We start from the raw sequence: 19,201 nt of genomic DNA, 5'->3' as shown, positions 1-19,201 counted from the left end.
CAATTAAAGTTTTCTGGATTTATTATGGGCAAATTTAGTTATAATACTTTCAATATCGACCTCTTTAAGCAAGTCATGCTCTATATTCAACAAAGTAATGTGATTAAGACGTTCTTTGCCCATCGTGTTCCTTAATTCATTTTTAATACGTTTTATCGTTGAACAAAAACGTTCGCCACTGCAGTTAGTGATCACGAGAGGTAAGTAAATTGGCAAAGCAATTTCTAAGTTTGGGAAACACGATTCTAAAGAATTATTTAATAAAAGTTTATAATATTGCTGTTCCAGAGGCTCCTGTTTCTTGCTGTCAATAACAGTAGCCACTTCTGTTTTCAGCAGCTCTGCGATCTGCACTACATAATTCGCTGCCTAAGCTGTTCTCCAAATCATCTTCGTGACCAGGATTTTTCCAAAATCTCTTCTGTTGTAAGCGATTTTAGGGGTCGAAATGTCGAAAAACACTAGTTATGATATGCTTTCATACGTTTAGTTAAAGAAGACAGTACCCGTTGCCTCAATACCTGAAAAAGTGGATTGCTTCGACGTAGCCATATAATTATTCATAAAGGGCGTATCCTGTATTAAGGTCTTGATCAAACGACTGCAGCGAAACACTAGTCGCTTGCAAGCGTTCTAGGATTCCGTTCCACGTAATTGTCATTATTCTCGTTTCTAACTTATTCATCGTTGAAAGTAGTCCGTAAGCTTTATTAAGGCACTCCGCTTTTTGATCCACTTTTTGATGACACGTTATAAAAGTGCCTTCTTAGCATCAGCTCAGACTGACCACCTAGTGTCCGATAACCGTTTCAAAATCGGAATTTTTGAAGTAGAATCTTTAAGAGCGTTCGTAAGACGACCCCATTGATAGGTAGAAGCGGAAAAAAATGTAGAGGCAGGGCTGAATTAAAACTTTTTGTGCTGTTAAGAGGTCAGCGTCCGCTTGGAAAAAGAAATAACTAGATAGAACATTTTAATCACTGTGTTTTATGATATAAAATAATGTTTTTTTGTGATATGGAAGATCACAAGAATATCACTAAACAATTATTTTCATTAAAAATATTGTATTTTATTTTTTATTGTATTTAATAATTATACTTGACGGCTATGAAGCATAAAAAAATCTAGAGATATTCGATAATGATTTTCTTTTTATTATATTTTATGAAAATATTTATTTAATTAGAAAATTAAAATCTGGACGCTTGAAGGGCAGAAATGTACCTAGTATAGATAGTAGCCTAAATATATCGATTATAACATTTATAATTAAACATTAGAACATTAAAGTTAAGAAGTTTGTAAAATGCCTACTTATTTTTACGATTTAACGTGACGAAATCGAGTTTTAGATTTTCAGGTGGAAGTGAAGCATAGCCTAAGCGCTTCGCGTTTAAGGCATGCAAGGGTATTTTACGGTCCATCTACATATGATATTTTTTTAATTACGGTCAGTTGGAGTGCGGGGCCCATAGCATTTGCTACTCTTGCTACGTGGCTAATCTGGCACTGTCCGCAATTGACACGGTCATATCATATGAGAAGACACTGCGGACCGATGTATCTTATGAGAGCCCCATGTAAATGAAAACTCACCACCACTAAGGTATAAAATGCAGGATGCATCTCATTTACTACTCCGTAGCAGCAAAATTTCTAAAATTATTGCTATGCTATCGCTACCGCTCTCACTTTGTCGGGAGCCACAGCATAGCTTTAGCATAACAATGTAAAGTATGTGCTCTACTCTGCTCCGAGTTTTGTTAGGTAAAAAACTATAGCTGGAGCGGAAGCAAAAAATTAAATTCTGCGCTATGCTCTGGCGTAGCGGTAGCAAAAAATTGGGAGCGGTAGCACAGCAGAGCAAATGAAAATTTTCATGTGCTACAGCTCCCGCATGTGTTTGTTGTTTTTTTTTCTTTTTTGCTATTTTCTGGCATAATATTTGAATTAATTGAATAATTCAAACAAAACAATGTTATGCAAATCATTTTGGCACTTGTTGCGTCAAGTGCCTTTATAAATCTAAAATCAAATATTTTAAGAAATATATTAATAAAGTGAATTAGATAATAATTGAATAAATTATAAAATTTGTTTTATTATGTAAAATATTTACCATTTTTATATTACCAAGAACATCATCTATTCCAAATTTATTACAATACTCAATTACTATGAATTTTCGAAATTAATTTTAACTACATATACTTTCCCCCTTTTTATATACATTAGGGTGTTTTTATTTTTTTTGAATTATTAATTTTGTTCGGTCCCGTCACGAAATTTCCTTGGAAATACCCCAAAAAAAATTCCCTGAGAATTTTAGCCCTACATATTAACATTAAGAACTGGACCGAGGCATGTAAAAATTTTCCATAAAAAATACACTACAATCTTGGTTTTTTATCTTTAAATTCCTACAGATCAGAGGTATTTTATGGCAACGCTTTGACTTTAGACGCTGTAGCTCTTGTCAGTTATACAAAAAAATGCGAATTTCGTGGAAAAATCAGGTTTAGATACCTCGCCTTTATCTTTTTGAATACACGTGGTTAATATTCATCTACTGATTACCAGTACCAGTTTTAATCCATTGCACTGCGTATTTGCAGTTCTATTCTACCATTCCCAATATTTAGTAATTTTATAATTTTTTAGGAAGAATCAGTTTGAAATTGTACGCATGTACATACTTCAATGTATAATGCAAAGAATCGAAAAGATTTCTGTATATCTAAAATTATAATAAACCTTTTTATCAACACTCCAATTATTCCGTTATATCTTTATGTTAGATATCGCGTTTGGTTTGTTATGAATGCATTTGCGTCCTTGACCAATAATCTAGCAAAGTATCCGCAGTGCCTTGACGATGAAAATTCCAATGCCATTTTTTGTTGTGATATTAAATATATCGGACGGGCTCGTCTTAAAAAAAAACTACCTGGTTAAGAAGCAAAATCAGTATAACCCATATACTAAGCATGTTTGGAAATGAAATTTTTTACTTATTTCTTTCTATTTTTGAATTACTAAAATTTTCAAATGATTCTTACATAAATTTTGAACAAATGCTTATGATTTGAAATATAATTTTTGTATTTATGAGCTGTATTGAAATTTAGTATAAAGAGATAAAATGTATCCTATGTCCTTACCCTGCTTCTAAACTACCTCCCCACCAATTTTGAGCCAAATCGGTTCAGCCGTTCTTGAGTTATAAACGATTTTCTTCTATATACCAACTTGTACCATACTTGTAAATGACATAAAATAGCAAAAAAGAAAAAAAAAACAACAAACACATGCGGGAGCTGTAGCACATGAAAATTTTCATTTGCTCTGCTGTGCTACCGCTCCCAATTTTTTGCTACCGCTACGCCAGAGCATAGCGCAGAATTTAATTTTTTGCTCCCGCTCTAGCTATAGTTTTTTACCTAACAAAACTCGGAGCAGAGTAGAGCACATACTTTACATTGTTATGCTAAGGCTATGCTGTGGCTCCCGACAAAGTGAGAGCGGTAGCAAGAGTAAAATTAAATGCTACGAGAGTAGCGTAGTTTTTCAAACGCTGATAAAATGTGTATAAATAACAATTGCTTATATTATTATAAAAAAGGTATGCCGAATATTTTGAAATTATTAGCGACAAAATTTAAATAATGAATTCATGAAGTAATGAAAATGGGTATTTTTTCAATATTTTTTAAAGATATACGTTTATATTGTTCTAGTAAGGTAAAGATCCTTCACTGATAAAATATCTAGCGAGTTATTCTCGTAAGTGAAACGAATTTGAAGAACCTCTACGCACTGAAGTTCGCACTGGTAGTAAAGAGTTGTAATTATCATCTTCTTGATCTCTATCACCAACATGAACGATGTTACTCCGTTCCTCTCGACTTATATAGTTCTCCGGACAGTGCTAACCATTGTGATCGTTAAAAAGTAATAGATTTTTAAATTGATAATTCATAAAATTTGCAAAATCTCATCGGTTTCTTTATTTGAAACGTTAGATTGGTTCATGACATTTACTTTTTGAAGATAATTTCATTTAAATGTTGACCGCGGCTGCGTCTTAGGTGGTCCATTCGGAAAGTCCAATTTTGGGCAACTTTTTCGAGCATTTCGGCCGGAATAGCCCGAATTTCTTCGGAAATGTTGTCTTCCAAAGCTGGAATAGTTGCTGGCTTATTTCTGTCTTCGGAGGCGTTAAATCGCATGATCTTGGTGGCCAACTTACGGGTCCATTTCTTGAGATGAATTGTTCTCGAAGTTTTCCCTCAAAATATAGAATCGCGAGCTGTGTGGCATGTAGCGCCATCTTGTTGAAACCACATGAGTCAACATTTAAATGAAATTATCTTCAAAAAGTAAATGTCATGAACCAATCTAACGTTTCAAATAAAGAACCGATGAGATTTTGCAAATTTTATGCGTTTTTTTTTTAAAAAAGTTATCAAGCTCTTAAAAAATCACCCGATAGTAATGGAAATTCATTATACTCATATTAAAAATTACCTGTATTAAAAAAATTTAAAGACTATACCTCCGTCTTTCATAGCTGTCAATACTAACTCCGGTGAAAACATATGGTATCTTGCATCACATTTAGCCATTAAAACGGTATTTTAAAATTTTTTATAATTGTACAACATAGAATTGGAATTGACGGGGCTCTTAATAGTAGCATATTTTCCATCAATTGCACCGACACAATTCGGAATGTTCCACATACATATTAAAGCAAATTTTTCTTGTATTGAGACTTTGTTGGATTTCATCAATATCGTTTACTACTGTCCAGTTACTGCTAAAGCCCTTGCTTGAAACTGTTAAAAAGTGCACATTTGAAAATTTTGAAAACAAAAAATGTGCGAATTGATGAGATATATGTACATATACCAACAAAGATAGAGTTCTATTAGAAGGCTACAAAATTAAAAGGAATGGTGTAAAAAAATAGACGTAGTAACTGGGAAAGCTTTCAAGTCAAATGGATTATTCCAAAAGTGATAGCTTTAGTGCACTTAACGCAAACTCTTTCTCCTATATACTATTAAATGTAAAAAAAGCCACACAAATAATAAATCAATCAAATATTATAATTATATTTTACATACTTGTATAACTCTTATAATGCCATTTTAGCGACCACAGTTGGTTTTGGTGTAATTTTTTGAGCAACCTCTTCTTCTTTATTGACGTAGACACCGCTCACGCAATTATAGCCGAGTTAACAACAGCGCTCCAGTCGTTTCTTCTTTTCGCAACGTGGCACTCTGGTCGATTTCATATGCCAAAAATAAAAAAATTAAAGTTTGAAATTTACCACTGTTTGTATCAAGGCTATTTCTTAAAACACCAATAAAACTAACGGTAAATACATTTTTGGTCTATCCCATTCGTAGGGGCTACGAAAAGCAAGAGAAGTGAAACAATAGAAACACACCGACTGTGCAGTAAAAATAGCTTAAAAATTAGCTCTTATAATAAATTAAATTGCGATATAAAATCGTGTTTAATCACCATAAATCGAAATGAGTATTGATAATAAAGGCATATGTTATATAACAAAGTAGTTTTTATGTAATAATATGTTGTTTTATTATTTTAAAATAATTGTTTTATAAGTTCCCTTTTGTGTGGTATGTTTTTCCTTATACATCGATTTAAGGTATACAAGAAGTTGTGATCCCTGTCTCGCCCTTAGATGAATCAAGTTTGTTTATATTAGATAATGTTTTCTAAGTCTATGCTTTTGATTTCAGCTGCAATTTTTTGCAACTTTCTTTGTTATTCATGTTATTCTACCATACCATGCATGAGTTATTTTTTGTATTTACGTGTACGTATATTCGTGCATATTTTATTGTTTTTTATGTTTTTTTCATCATACATATACACATACATATTTGATCTGTGGTTTTCATTTTATCATTTTCTCACTTTTATCAAATGTTTGTTTTATACGTACTTTTATTTAGGCACATCATATCGGTGTAAACTTTCAAGCCTATACATTTTTGAATTTTGGTGTTTAGAAAATGTGTGAAGAAATATCACTTATCACCGAAGCAAATTTAATAAAGCTTCATTATTTACTTATTAGAAGCTTCGTTAACAAAAAACTTGATATTAACTTTTAAAAAGTTTCAAAGGAAAAACAGTTATCCTGAGCCAATAAAGGGCTCAGAATCTGATGTTCAAGTTGAGATAAAAAGTTATTGGACCGCATTGCGTCAGAAATGTAATTAATGAACGGAATGAGTCCTCTAATTACCTGTTATCAATAAGAATATGTGGCTTTGATGGCAATACTGCTCAGAGCGAATATAATAGAAATTTGAAAATAATAATTTGGAACACAATAATTTATTTGTCACGGCATATGTCCCTGTATAACTGATAATAAAATCGCAAAATGATGAAGAGCACAAACAAGTTTGGAAAAACTGTAGACCGACCTTCGTCCACCCGCTATTGCCGTCCTGTTTGAATTCAATTTCAAAAGGGATTAGCTTAATAAACCCTCAATGCACTAGATTTGCGCTAGTTCCTGCAAAGGAATTAACTTCAAAATATTTCTTCCTTCGTCAGTCCGTAAAATTTTAATTCACGCTCCTGATGTTATTCACTATGCACCAGTTTTAATTGTAGAGCTCTTATAAGAATCGGCTGAGTCAAGCAATGAGGACGTTAAGATGTATCGATCCATCATACATGAAAGAACTAACGGATCGCTACAAATCAGGACTTGCTAAGCCGATTGCTTTTGAGCTTAGATCCTTTCATCACCAGTCAAAAAACTATCATGCAAAAGTAAATCAATTTTATTAAAATCAGTTTTTGATTTGAATAATATTCAAAAAAATCTCTTTTTCAGAGTGGCAGAGTGGGAAACGGGAGAGGGAGATTTTAAAAAGCTTTGGCAAAAGTTTCATTTTTATATACGCAGTGGAAGTATTTTTGGCCGCGGATTCCATACAAGACCGACCACTGTGCGTGGTGCCAATTGGAAAGTCCAAGCGAAGCCAGATTCTTCTCCGTTTGATCTTTCTAACGGAGTGGAGGTCTTCCTCTTCCTCTGCTTCCCCGGCGGGTACTGCGTCGAAAACTGAAGAGCTGAAGTGTTTTCGTCCATACGTACGACATGACCTAGGCTGTCTCTTAATTTGCTAAACTATGTCAATGTCGTCGTACATATATCTCATATAGCTCATCGTTTCATCGAATGCGATATTTGCCGTGGCCAACGCGCAAAGGACCATAAATCTTTCGCAGAACCTTTCTCTCTAAAACTCGCAACGTAGACTCATCAGTTGTTGACATCGTCCAAGCCTCTGCACCATATAGCAGGACGAGAATAATGAGTGACTTAAAGAGTTTGGTTTTTGTTCGTCGAGAGAGGGCTTAACTTTTCAATTGCCTACTCAGTCCAAAGTATCACCTGTTGGCAAGAGTTATCCTGCGTTGGATTTCCAGGCTGACATTGTTGGTGGTGTTTATACTGGTTCCTAAGTAAACAAAATGATCTACAACTTCAAAGTTATGACTGTTTGTCTGATGACAGGAGATATTTCGTCTTGCCCTCTTTCACTGCTAGACCCATTTGCTTTGCCCTTGTCCAGTCTAGAGAAAGCAGAACTTCGTGCTGTCGAAAACGGCTTTGAAACACATCAGTGTGTCAATTCTCTTTTCACGGGTCTTTTCCAAGATTTTGCGCATGGTGAATATCTGGTCGGAGTTGGCGCTGATTGTGGGGTCCCCCTTTTTGGGGGTTGGGCAGAGCACACTTAAATTCCAATCGTTGGGCATGCTTTCGTCCGAATATATTTTACAAATAACCTGCTGCATGCTCCTTATCAGTTCTTCGGCGCTGTATTTGAATAGCTCGTCCGGCAATCCATCCGCTGGGTAATTGCTATTCGAACTTCTTCATGGTCGGGCAATGGAACGTCTGCTCCATCGTTATCGATTGGGAAATCGGGTTCGCCTTCTCCTGGCGTTATGCTTTCAGTGTCATTTAGCAGGTTGGACATACAAATTGCTGAAGCATTTAATTTTGGCTGCACCGGAACTTATTCCTTCCTATTAGTCTTATACGTATAACCTTACGACCACGATAAGGCGATAAGCAAAACTAGCATATTCCAGGCAATCATACTATATAAGGGGAGTGACTGACATTTTCAAAATTAGTTATTTTAGATTCAAAAAACTCTATACTGGCTTTCTGCTACATTGCAGCAAAGAAATTAATGAGATCAATTGTAATATATTTTTTTATACTCTTGCAATATGTTGCTACAGCATATAATAATTACGGACAAAATTACCGCATTTGCGACGAAGAGCAACCTGAAGAGATTCAAGAGCTACTATTTCATCCAGAAAAAAACAACGGTTTAGTGTGGTTTGTGGGCCGGTGGAATCATCGATACATATTTCTTCAAAAATTAAGCCGATGAGAACGTAACCGTCAATGGCAACCGTTATCGCGCTGTGATAACCGACTGTTTGATGCTGAAATTGAAGCTCGTGATTTCGACGACATTTGGTTTCAACAAGACGGCGCCACTTCTCGCACATCGCATCAATCAATGGATTTATTGAGAAAACACTTTGGTGAGGAGATAACATCAGTTTTTGGTCCGGTCGATTGGCTAAGATAGTGTGATATCAAACTGTTAGACTTTATTCAAGCCTTGGAGAAAAACATCATCACACGTATCATTCGCCAGTTACCAGTCGAAATGATCGAACGAATCATCGAAAGTTGAACTCAACGGATGAACCATTTGAGATAGCTGCGGCCAAGTTATACTTGAAAAATGTAAACACACAATTGCTTACGTCACACGGCGCAGTAAAAAATTTGACAGCTATAAATTCGTGGTACCAATCAATGTAAATATAGAAACAATTTATTTTACCCGTGTAATTTTGAATTTAAATAACAAAATGAAGTGTGTAGTGAAAAACTGTGTCAATGATAGAAGAAATAGAAATGTGAAGAAAACATTTTTTATGTTTCCGAACGATAAAGGGCAGCAAAAAAGTGGATCCAATTTTGTAGAAATAATCAAGCATTTAAGCCGAAAACATGGCGAATTTGCATGGACCACTTCAACGATGAAGACATTATTGGAAACGGGAGGTACGAAATGGGTAAGTTGATAAATCACCTTTGTTTTAAAATATTTTAATTTTAAACTTTTCAAAGGCCTTGCCGCCAAAAGGACTTTGAAACCAGGAGCTATTCCCTGTCGCTATAACGTTACAGCTAGTGAAAATGAGCAGCGTGGCACCAGAGCTGAGCGCAGGGAAAATAAGAAAATAGTGACTTCATTGTTGATAAATGTTGACCAACCTCAAGAAGTGCGAGTACAGTGTATATCTGCTGAAGATTTTAACGTGACTGAGGATTGTGCAGACCTTTCAATGGAAAATAGTTTGAATGCTATTATAGAAAGTTCAGGCCAAGGAGACAAAATAAAAATGCTAGAGAAAAAAGTGTAAGTGAAGATATTTATCAAGATGTAGCATTATATATGTATGTATTTATATATAAACTTTATGCTTTTTATCACAAAAAACTACTTCAAACTGAAAATAAAAAACTTAAAGATGATTTTTCGCTTGCCAAGCGCAAACTTGAATTTGAAATAAGGAGTTAAAAGTAAAACTAGCTAAATCTCAGTTTTACTGCAAAAATGTTGAAGAAAAGTTAAAGGGGATTTTTACGGACGGTCAGATAAAAAATTGAAAAACGGATCCAAAGGCGGACATCAATAAAGATTCTCTTTATGCATGCAAAGGTTACATTCAAATGCTTATCGACAAGGCTAGGGACATTGAATGCGATCTAGAGGCTAAAAAGTTGTTTTTTAGATCTCGAATGTTCTTTGAAATTCGAAAACTTAATGCCAATATTGCGAAATTCAATTATCAAAAGAAACGTAAAATAAGCAAATTTAGGAAATAAATGTATAGATTATATAAATAACTTTTAATATGACTAAAATATAACTAAAAATATTTAAAAAGAAAAAAAAACTAAATAATCTGCGTCGATTCATATTCAAATAAAAAACACAAGCAGAATAAAATAAAAGACATTATAAAATCTGAATTGTTTAATTTAAATATTTCTTTTAATTTTAAGGTTTATGTTAAATATTCAAATTGATCTATAATTGTAACTATTTTCATATTTAACTTGCGCTGTGATTTTTGTAAATGAGTTAATTTTTCCATTTTTTGTTTGGTGCGTATTTTAATAGAACAATTAATAAAAATATTTATATTGCAAAATAATAATTAATAAATTAATAAAAATCTAAAATCTCGCGGACCTTCAATATTTTATTTTATTTTTATAAACCAAAACCAATCAATTATTATTAACAAGCAATATTTACTTGCTACTCAAGCTACATATTTCACGAAATTTATGAGCCGTGTGACGTAGATGCGCAGAACGAAAAATTTTTTGTCTCTCATCTGCGCAATCTGTGCTCTATCATTCTTGGCTGCGGCCAACATTTGAAAGAGATGATCTTCAAAAAATAATAAACATTAAATTTGAAGTTTCTGTGTTTTTTATTTAAAAACGTAAAGAATCTTGAAATGGATTACCCTTTATACACATATGCATTTATATATAATTGCTTGGACTCCGATCCTCTGTTTGACGTTTTGCACTTTAAGGTATTTCCCTGGCTTTGATTCTTGCTTCAAAAGTATAAAATGTTCGGTTGCACGCGAACTTGGCCCTTCCTTACTTAAAGTAAATCACTAAAGCTAAAACTACTGTTAACTGTAAATAACATATTTTCCATCTCATTGTTCATGTTAAATAAAAATCATAGCTTTTCTCGTCCCTCGTTTGCCTACATATCGTCACCTTAAATGGAAAATAACGTAACATTACTTTTCATAAGTTTACAGGTGCAGCAAAAACGATATAATAGAAACCACTCGTATTGAAACAAAGTTTGAAATTTGCTTATAAAACGGTTATATATTGGTTATATCTAACAGCGGAAGCTGTAATAGCATGTAGTGAATCATAAGCAATAAAAAAATCAATTTCGATGTTTTTGATGATACGTTGTTTTGCATTTTCGGTCACGATATGTACAATATTTTAAGGGTATACCTGTTAAATTTAACAGATCGCATATCTTCATCAGTTTTTGATGTGTTATAACAAAACTTCATTCCACCATAAGACCTTCAGACAGCTAAACAAACAAAAAGATTATATATGGTAGATAGCAAATTGCATTCATTCTATTTGCACTACGGTTACTATGTAGTGTTTCGTCTATGCATACATATGTATATATGTACATAGGTTGCTTTTTTAGAGAGTATTATTTGACTTATAGAGTGAGATATAGATAAAAAATCAAATTTTATATTTTTTCACTGGCAGCTGTCAATATTAGAAAGGAATTAGAAAGGAATTAAAAATTTTTAACTATAAAAAACACCCTTTTTTGGTACATGTATAAAACTAATAAGATATATGCCAACAAGAATATGCAACTGCAAGCCACCAAGTGGCAATAAAACTTCACTGTGGTGACCGTCATTCCAATAAACATTTTGATAAGAAGTAAATCATTGTTTAATAGCAAAGAACGTGTTTACAACTAAAATTTACAATCAGCTGTAAATCGAGATATCAAATTTATTTCCGGAACTTTGTAGCTACACACGTATTCCATATAGATTGAGGTAAGACAAGGGCATCGTTACTAGCTCTGAACCAGAGCAAACCGGATGCAAAGTGGAGTAGTTTATACCATACATACTTTTTTAGTTTTACATAAATGAAAGCACACTTTTTTCCAAATGCGATTTTATTATTCAACATGAAAGCAATCAAAGGATCAAAGACGATACGCGGATTTTAGTGATCTTCAAAGTCACCGACACCAAAACAGTTGTTTTGGTTCAAGATCCTCTTCCTATGCCATTAAAAATCTGAAGCCTGAGGGATCGCTAAACACTTTAGCCACAGCTTTCGTATGCCCAAATAATGAAATGTCTAAAACGTTCCTTCGATATCACCATAAGGATTTATTTATTTCTACTTGTTTTGATTTTTATACTCCCACAACGTGTTGAAACAAAGTATAATAGTTTTGTTTACCTATGGTCTACGATTTTATATCATACACTAAATCGTTTTATTTTTTTTTTTTATTCAAGTTAAATTTACAATCTGTCTTAATGTTAATAGACAATAAGTAAATGTGTTGTTAAGGTACAAACAAATTGTGAGTGTTACTTCATTAAGTGACCCTCTGTTTAGTGACAGTATAATAAAAATAAAAATAAAAATCCAAACTGCATACATACTAATTTGCATTTTCTTTATGTTAAAATAACATAATCATACACTAGTTTGTGCTAAAGTTATGTATTTGCATTACGTGCATGCGTGCTGGTTTACAAGTTTAATATGTCTTTTCTTTTTATACTCTCGCAACAATGTTGCTAACGAGAGTATTATAGTTTTGTTCACATAACGGTTGTTTGTAAGTCCTAAAACTAAAAGAGTCAGATATAGGGTTATATATACCAAAGTGATCAGGGCGACGAGTAGAGTCGAAATCCGGATGTCTGTCTGTCCGTCCGTCTGTCCGTCCGTCCGTGCAAGCTGTAACTTGAGTAAAAATTGAGATATCATGATGAAACTTGGTACACGTATTCCTTGGCTCCATAAGAAGGTTAAGTTCGAAGATGGGCAAAATCGTCCAACTGCCACGCCCACAAAATGGCGGAAACCGAAAACCTATAAAGTGTCATAACTAAGCCATAAATAAAGATATTAAAGTGAAATTTGGCACAAAGGATCGCATTAGGGAGGGGCATATTTGGACGTAATTTTTTTGTAAAAGTGGGCGTGGCCCCGCCCCCTACTAAGTTTTTTATACATATCTCGGAAACTATTATAGCTATGTCAACCAAACTCTACAGAGTCGTTTTCTTCAGGTATTTCCATATACAGTTTAAAAATGGAAGAAATCGGATAATAACCACGCCCACCTCCCATACAAAGGTTATGTTGAAAATCACTAAAAGTGCGTTAACCGACTCATAAAAATCGTCAGAAACACTAAATTTTACGAAAGAAGTGGCAGAAGGAAGCTGCACCCAGGCTTTTTTTAAAAATTGAAAATGGGCGTGGCGCCGCCCACTTATGGACCAAGAAGCATATCTCAGGAGCTACTAGACCGATTTTAATGAAATTCGGTATATAATGTTTTCTTAACACCCTGATGACATGTACGAAATATGGCTGAAATCGGTTCACAACCACGCCTTCTTCCAATATAACGCTATTTTGAATTCCATCTGATGCCTTCTTTGTATAATACGAGTATAAACATTAGGAACCAATGATTATAGCGGAATAAAACTTTACACAAATACGGTATTTGAAAAATATGTAAATGACGGATAATGAAATCTCGATTATCACTTTACCATGCGAGAGTATAAAATGTTCGGTGACACCCGAACTTAGCCCTTCCTTACTTGTTAACCTTGTTGTAGTTGGTGCCTGTAGTAATGCCACTGCTAAAGGATTGGGATGGATCTCTAACCTGATTTTGTATCTTTCACTAAACTTTTTTATTTCATCTTTCACTTTGCATATTTTTAAATCTCTGTGAATAGTATGATTTGAAACATACCATTGGAGCTTTTGTAATTGACCTGAGAATTTTTGATTGAACGCGCTGTATTATTTCAATATTTGAATTGCTTGCCGTGCCCCATATTTGTATCGCATAAGTCCAAATAGGTTTGATGATGGTTTTATAAATTAGCAGTTTATTTTCAAGAGAAAGAACAGATTTTTTACCCAGAAGCCAATAAAGACTTCTCAATTTTAAATTAATTTGTTCTTTTTTCGCTTTTACATGATATTTCCAGGTAAGCCTTCTATCTATGTGTAACCCCAGGTATTTCACATGATCACTAACAGGTATGGCTGTATTAAAAATTTTGATTGAAGGACAATCACCTTTTCTTAGGGCAAAAGTAACATGGACAGATTTATCTGAATTGACTTTAATGTTCCACATCTAGAGCCAGTCTTCTAGTTGGAATAAGTAATTTTGTAGTATGTCAGAAGATTCTGAAGGCACTTTATTTGAAGTTAGGACTGCAGTGTCATCAGCGAATATTGCTATCGTAACATCGTTGTTTTTTGGGATATCCGCTGTGAATATCGAATAAAGATATGGCCCTAAAACACTTCCCTGCGGTACGCCTGACTTTATTTTATACATACTTGAGTACTCATTTCCAACCCTAACATAAAATTGTCTATCTTTTAAATAAAATTTAATAAGAAAGAAAAAGGGAGCAGGTAAATTTTTCTTTAATTTGTAAAGCAGTCCGGGGTGCCAGACTTTATCGAGTGCTTGTTGCACATCAAGGAATACACCTGAACAATATTCTTTTTGCTCTAAAGCTGACCTTATTTTATTAAACACTCTATGGCATTGTTCAGAAGTTTCGTGGTGTCTGCGAAACCCGTACTGTTGGTCCGGAATTATATTTAAATTTTCCAATACCGGTATCAGTCTTCGTAAGAGAATTCTTTCCAATATCTTTGAGAAAGCGACCAGTAGACTTATGGGGCGATACGAACTAACTAAGTTTTTGGGGTTTTTTTGGTTTAGCAATCATAATTATTTCTGCACATTTCCACGCTGTAGGAAAGTGCTGAAGCCTGAAGAGTTCGCATGGACTTCTCCGTTAGGTGCTTTAGTACTGCGTGGTCTATCTGATCGTAGCCTGGACTTTTTTTGTTGCTACATTTTGCCAGTTCCTCTTTCACTTCTGATAAAATAATACGCCTTATTGGAAAATCCATTTGGCATGGAGTATCCAAAAAGTGCATCACTTCCCTTTCATCAGAAGCATTAATAAAATTAAATGGTGTGAATACTTCATTTAAGTACTTAGCAAACGCCTCTGCTTTATCCTCATCTGACCGATACCATGAATTGCTGGAGTCTTTTATTGGAACCTTTCTCACATTCCATCGCCAATGCACGTATGTATAACGACTAAGGTCAACAGGATGGCTTAAAGTCCTTATATTAGTTGTATATATGGGAGCTAGGTGAAGTTTTTACCAAATTTCATCTTATGTTTTCCCCTATTTAAAATTTTTTTCTGCATAATTTTAGCGCCTCACACAAATAGTGGAAGTTAAATGTAATCGCCTTTTTATCTAACTAATATTATATTGTTGGTCGAAATGTATGATGAAATCGGTCCAGACCTTGGTTTCCGATTTTTTAGTTTCTTTTCTCCTCATATACCCCATTTATCAAATTTAGCTTATTTGGTTCTTGGATTTTTATTTATTCTCAATGACATTTTAATACTCTTGCAACATGTTGTTACAGAGTATAAAAAACCAAATCGAGTTAGATATAGGATTATTGTATATATAAATGATCAGGATGAAATCCGAGTGACTGTTTATCTGTCTGTCTGTTCAAGCTGTAACTTGAGAATAAATTTAGATATCTTGATTAATCTTGGTATGCGGATTCCGTAGTAAAAACATATACTTGTAAAGTGCCATAACTAAGCTCTAAATTAATAATACCCTAATTTGGTAAAAACAATCGCAGTAGCAAGGGGCAACTGTGGACAAGGAGGCAATGTACAATGTAAAGGGACCCCGCTCTATATCTGCAAAGCCACTAAGGCTACAAGAACCAAATTTGCCCAGGAAAACTATTATATGAACTCCTGCCAACAGTGTGAAAACCGAAGCAATCGGAAAATAACAGCACAATAAATCTGTAACTACACTAACTTGTAAATACGTCTGAGACATTAGAATTCTACCTCTGAGATGGTATGAGAGGGCTTTGTTGATGCCGGTGTGAAAATTGGATGCTGGGCGATTCGAAATTTGGTATGTGGTTTACTTTTGCTTCGATTGCTTCAGCTTTACTGGTCTTAACTGCTCAATTCAAATGACTGTTGTGCAGTAGCTACTAATATAACGTTCTATCGGAATACCCAAATACATACAAATGTATGTGCATATACATAGAATGTATTACGGTACCGTGTTCTTGTTGTAAATCATCATAATTCATTATTTTAACATTTTTATTGTTATCAGTGGTGTTCTGAGGCGATAGATTTTTATCGTTTGGATGTATTTGAAACTAATCAATTATATTTTCTGCTTGTAAAACAATGGAACCATATGTAATATGCACAAAAGCATGCAGTGGGGAGCACAAAAATTTGTGTATGTTTGTGCGTCGTGTATTAATATCTGTATAGAAGTAGCAAAATATTTGAAAAAAGTCTTTTATTCGCTAGATCATGTTCTAAACTAAATGGTTAACAAATTCAATAAATAAAATATCGAATTCTAAGAAAAAAAAACAAATAAAACCAAACCAATTTAAAAAACTTTATTGAAACTTTCAGAAAGTAGCTAATTTCTAGCATTAATCCATAACCCTTTATTCTACAAAATACTTTGTGCAAGGTTTGGCATACTTTCCACCAAACTCTGTATTTTTGGAATGGTATATCATTCCCGCTGTACCCTTTGCCAAAACTTGTTAGATTTTTTGTAACGATACAAGCCAGCATGTCGAGCACCCATATCATGACTGCCCTTCCACCATACTTCACTATTTATGTAACATGGTTCCTTTGGATGGTCTCCTTAATATTCTACACTAACAATGCAGTTTTTTATTATTTACCGTTGCCAATGTCGCGGAGTGCTCTTCTGGCATTCCATTTACTAACAATATTATTTATTTCTATAAATGCGTTCTTTGGTGTCAATTGCTTGTTCCTTTCCGTGTGCATCCGTCTAAATTTTATTGTGGACCCTGACTTGTATTTTGGGGACAACAGGTCGCTTTTCCTGAATGCTTATGGACCACTGATTGGCTTATTTTAAGGTCTGAAGATATCATTCGCATAATGCTCCCCTGAACGTGTGGTGATACTTTCATTTTTTATTTGGAACTAGCAGACCCCGCAGCCGTTGTCCTGCGTGAAATTATATGTTTTGAAATGAAAAGAAAGTTAAATTTATCATTGTTTTTTTTTTTTCATTATAACGCAGCTTGATAAACAACACTATTTGGTTTCTGTTCCGGTGTACGGAAAAGATGGTTTTCCAACATAGCGTTTCCAAATTTATGCCACACACTATGCGACTATCCTTGTGTCCTGTTGATTGCCATCTCAAATGAAATTTTCACTGGAAACGTAATACGTTTGAACTGAAATGGCAAATCGCTAGAACTGAAAGGAATTCGTAGAATCAAGCATTTTGCCCCCTTGTATTAGATAGCGTAGATTGCGAAACATAATAACGGCAGATCCAACTTTGAGACGCAAATGATGCGGTCGCATATCAAGCCTCTCCAAAGAATTTAGAAATTCCACTGGATAATTCACGGCGTCGTCTTCATTGTCAAGACGATCGATCGATTTGTATGAGCGCAAGTCTCACGGAATTTGACTTTGAATCTTCCAGTTTAAGTCAACAACATCGGCATTTTTGGTAGCTAACATTGCGCGTGCACTTAAGGAATCGTAGTTACGAAAATTTAGCCAATCTCCGAACATTCGTGATGAGTTCATCTTTCGTGAATTGATAAACGGCGGATGGAATTGACATCGAACTACCGGAAGTATCAACCGGAATTGACTTACTTCCAATTTTTTGCGAAAATGATGTAAAATGTCTTCGGCAATGTCATTTTTGTTCGTATCCTATAATTGATCATAGCGAAAAGTATGCGAACTTCATTTGCATTTGAAGTAGCTATCGCATCGTCCATCGTTTGACTCCAGTGATTATCATGTTCCAGCAATTGTAGTTGCTGGCTTACTTCTCCAAAATTTGCACACACCGTACCATTCACAGTACGCAATGACTCAAATGAAGTTGAACCGCGCACATTAATCAATAGCAACCGAAGAAAGAAGCAATCGTCGTTTTTCTTTGGGATTGTGAAAATTTGTCCAAATGCATTAGTTGAGAACACACCTGGATGTCCATCTACTGATTGGCCTTGCTTTCTGCGCAACTATTTCTCGACGATGCATTCTATGTATAATATCAAGGCATTTCCGAATAGAGCAATATTCTCGCAAACGGATCACTGACGAAAGTTGAGAAAAAAAAAACTCGTAAATGTTAATTTTGTTTCTGGCGGTGCTTCCACTGGCTGTACTGTATTCTTTGGGTTGAAACACACTCTTTGGCCAATTTCCAAATTAACTGCGCGACGCACAACAGTCGGAAAACGTTCATGAATCTTACAAAGCCTTTTATTACAGCTCACGTATCGACTAAATCGTTCAAGATCAAGAACCACCATGTTGCTTCCTTTGGTGAGGTAATTACAAACATATTTTACCGATTGCACCAAATTGCAATACTCAACGTTGATATGAGTTTTGAATGTGAATTAGACAATAATGGTGAATAAAGCACGATCCGTGGGATGTCAACTTCGATATTCACTCTTCTAAATTAAATGTTAAATGTTCTGCCATTTTCGTCTGGTGAGCGACGCCGATATCTATTACTTCTAGTTTACGTTTCCGAAAGAAACGCACGTGGATAGTGTTTCGTGCATTTATTGTCAGACATACAACCCGAAGTGGGATTGTGGTGTCCGCAAGGTCCATGAACCATATTGGTTTTCACCATTTGGTATAATACTTTCTCTGCATCAGGAATTTCCGCAGAAATGATTTCATCAATTTGATCTGGTTTAATCACCATCTACCATCCAAAGAAGAATGTGTGCGTGCGGCAAACCTCTCTTTTGCCACTCAATAGAATACATCTAGCATCTAACTGGACCATATATACTATACATACGTTGCTTCAAGATAAAGTCCATGTGACATCATGACGATCGCTTGCTGATTGACCGCGATTCATAATTCCGCAAATATGTCATCGCATCCTGGGAGTACTTCTTGCCTTGCTATATTAGCGCGACCTCTTCATGGCGTCGTAACAAATTTCAATCAGTAATTGATCAATCTGTGTGAAACACACTTACATTTCACTGAATAATTTTCAATAATTTTCTTTTGAATAGCCGGAATAAAAAAGCAAGCGACCAAAATTGAACGATTC

At 34.6% G+C, this 19,201-nt stretch overlaps 1 long non-coding RNA gene across 1 annotated transcript; it reads right to left on the bottom strand.

The window, feature by feature from the left end:
* Nucleotides 1-3: 3 nt before the first annotated feature.
* LOC126751212 (uncharacterized) lies at nt 4-5,561 on the bottom strand. The gene is made up of 2 exons (XR_007665861.1): nt 4,531-5,561; nt 4-959 (listed from the first exon to the last, which is right to left on the bottom strand). It is a non-coding gene; the product is annotated as an uncharacterized LOC126751212 (long non-coding RNA).
* Between the last annotated feature and the right edge of the window lie 13,640 nt (nt 5,562-19,201).

This window comes from Bactrocera neohumeralis, chromosome 2, assembly GCF_024586455.1.
Source record: "Bactrocera neohumeralis isolate Rockhampton chromosome 2, APGP_CSIRO_Bneo_wtdbg2-racon-allhic-juicebox.fasta_v2, whole genome shotgun sequence".
NCBI lineage: Eukaryota > Metazoa > Arthropoda > Insecta > Diptera > Tephritidae > Bactrocera > Bactrocera neohumeralis.
Note: the sequence above shows the minus strand (reverse complement) of the source record. Positions and strands in the feature narration are given on the sequence as shown.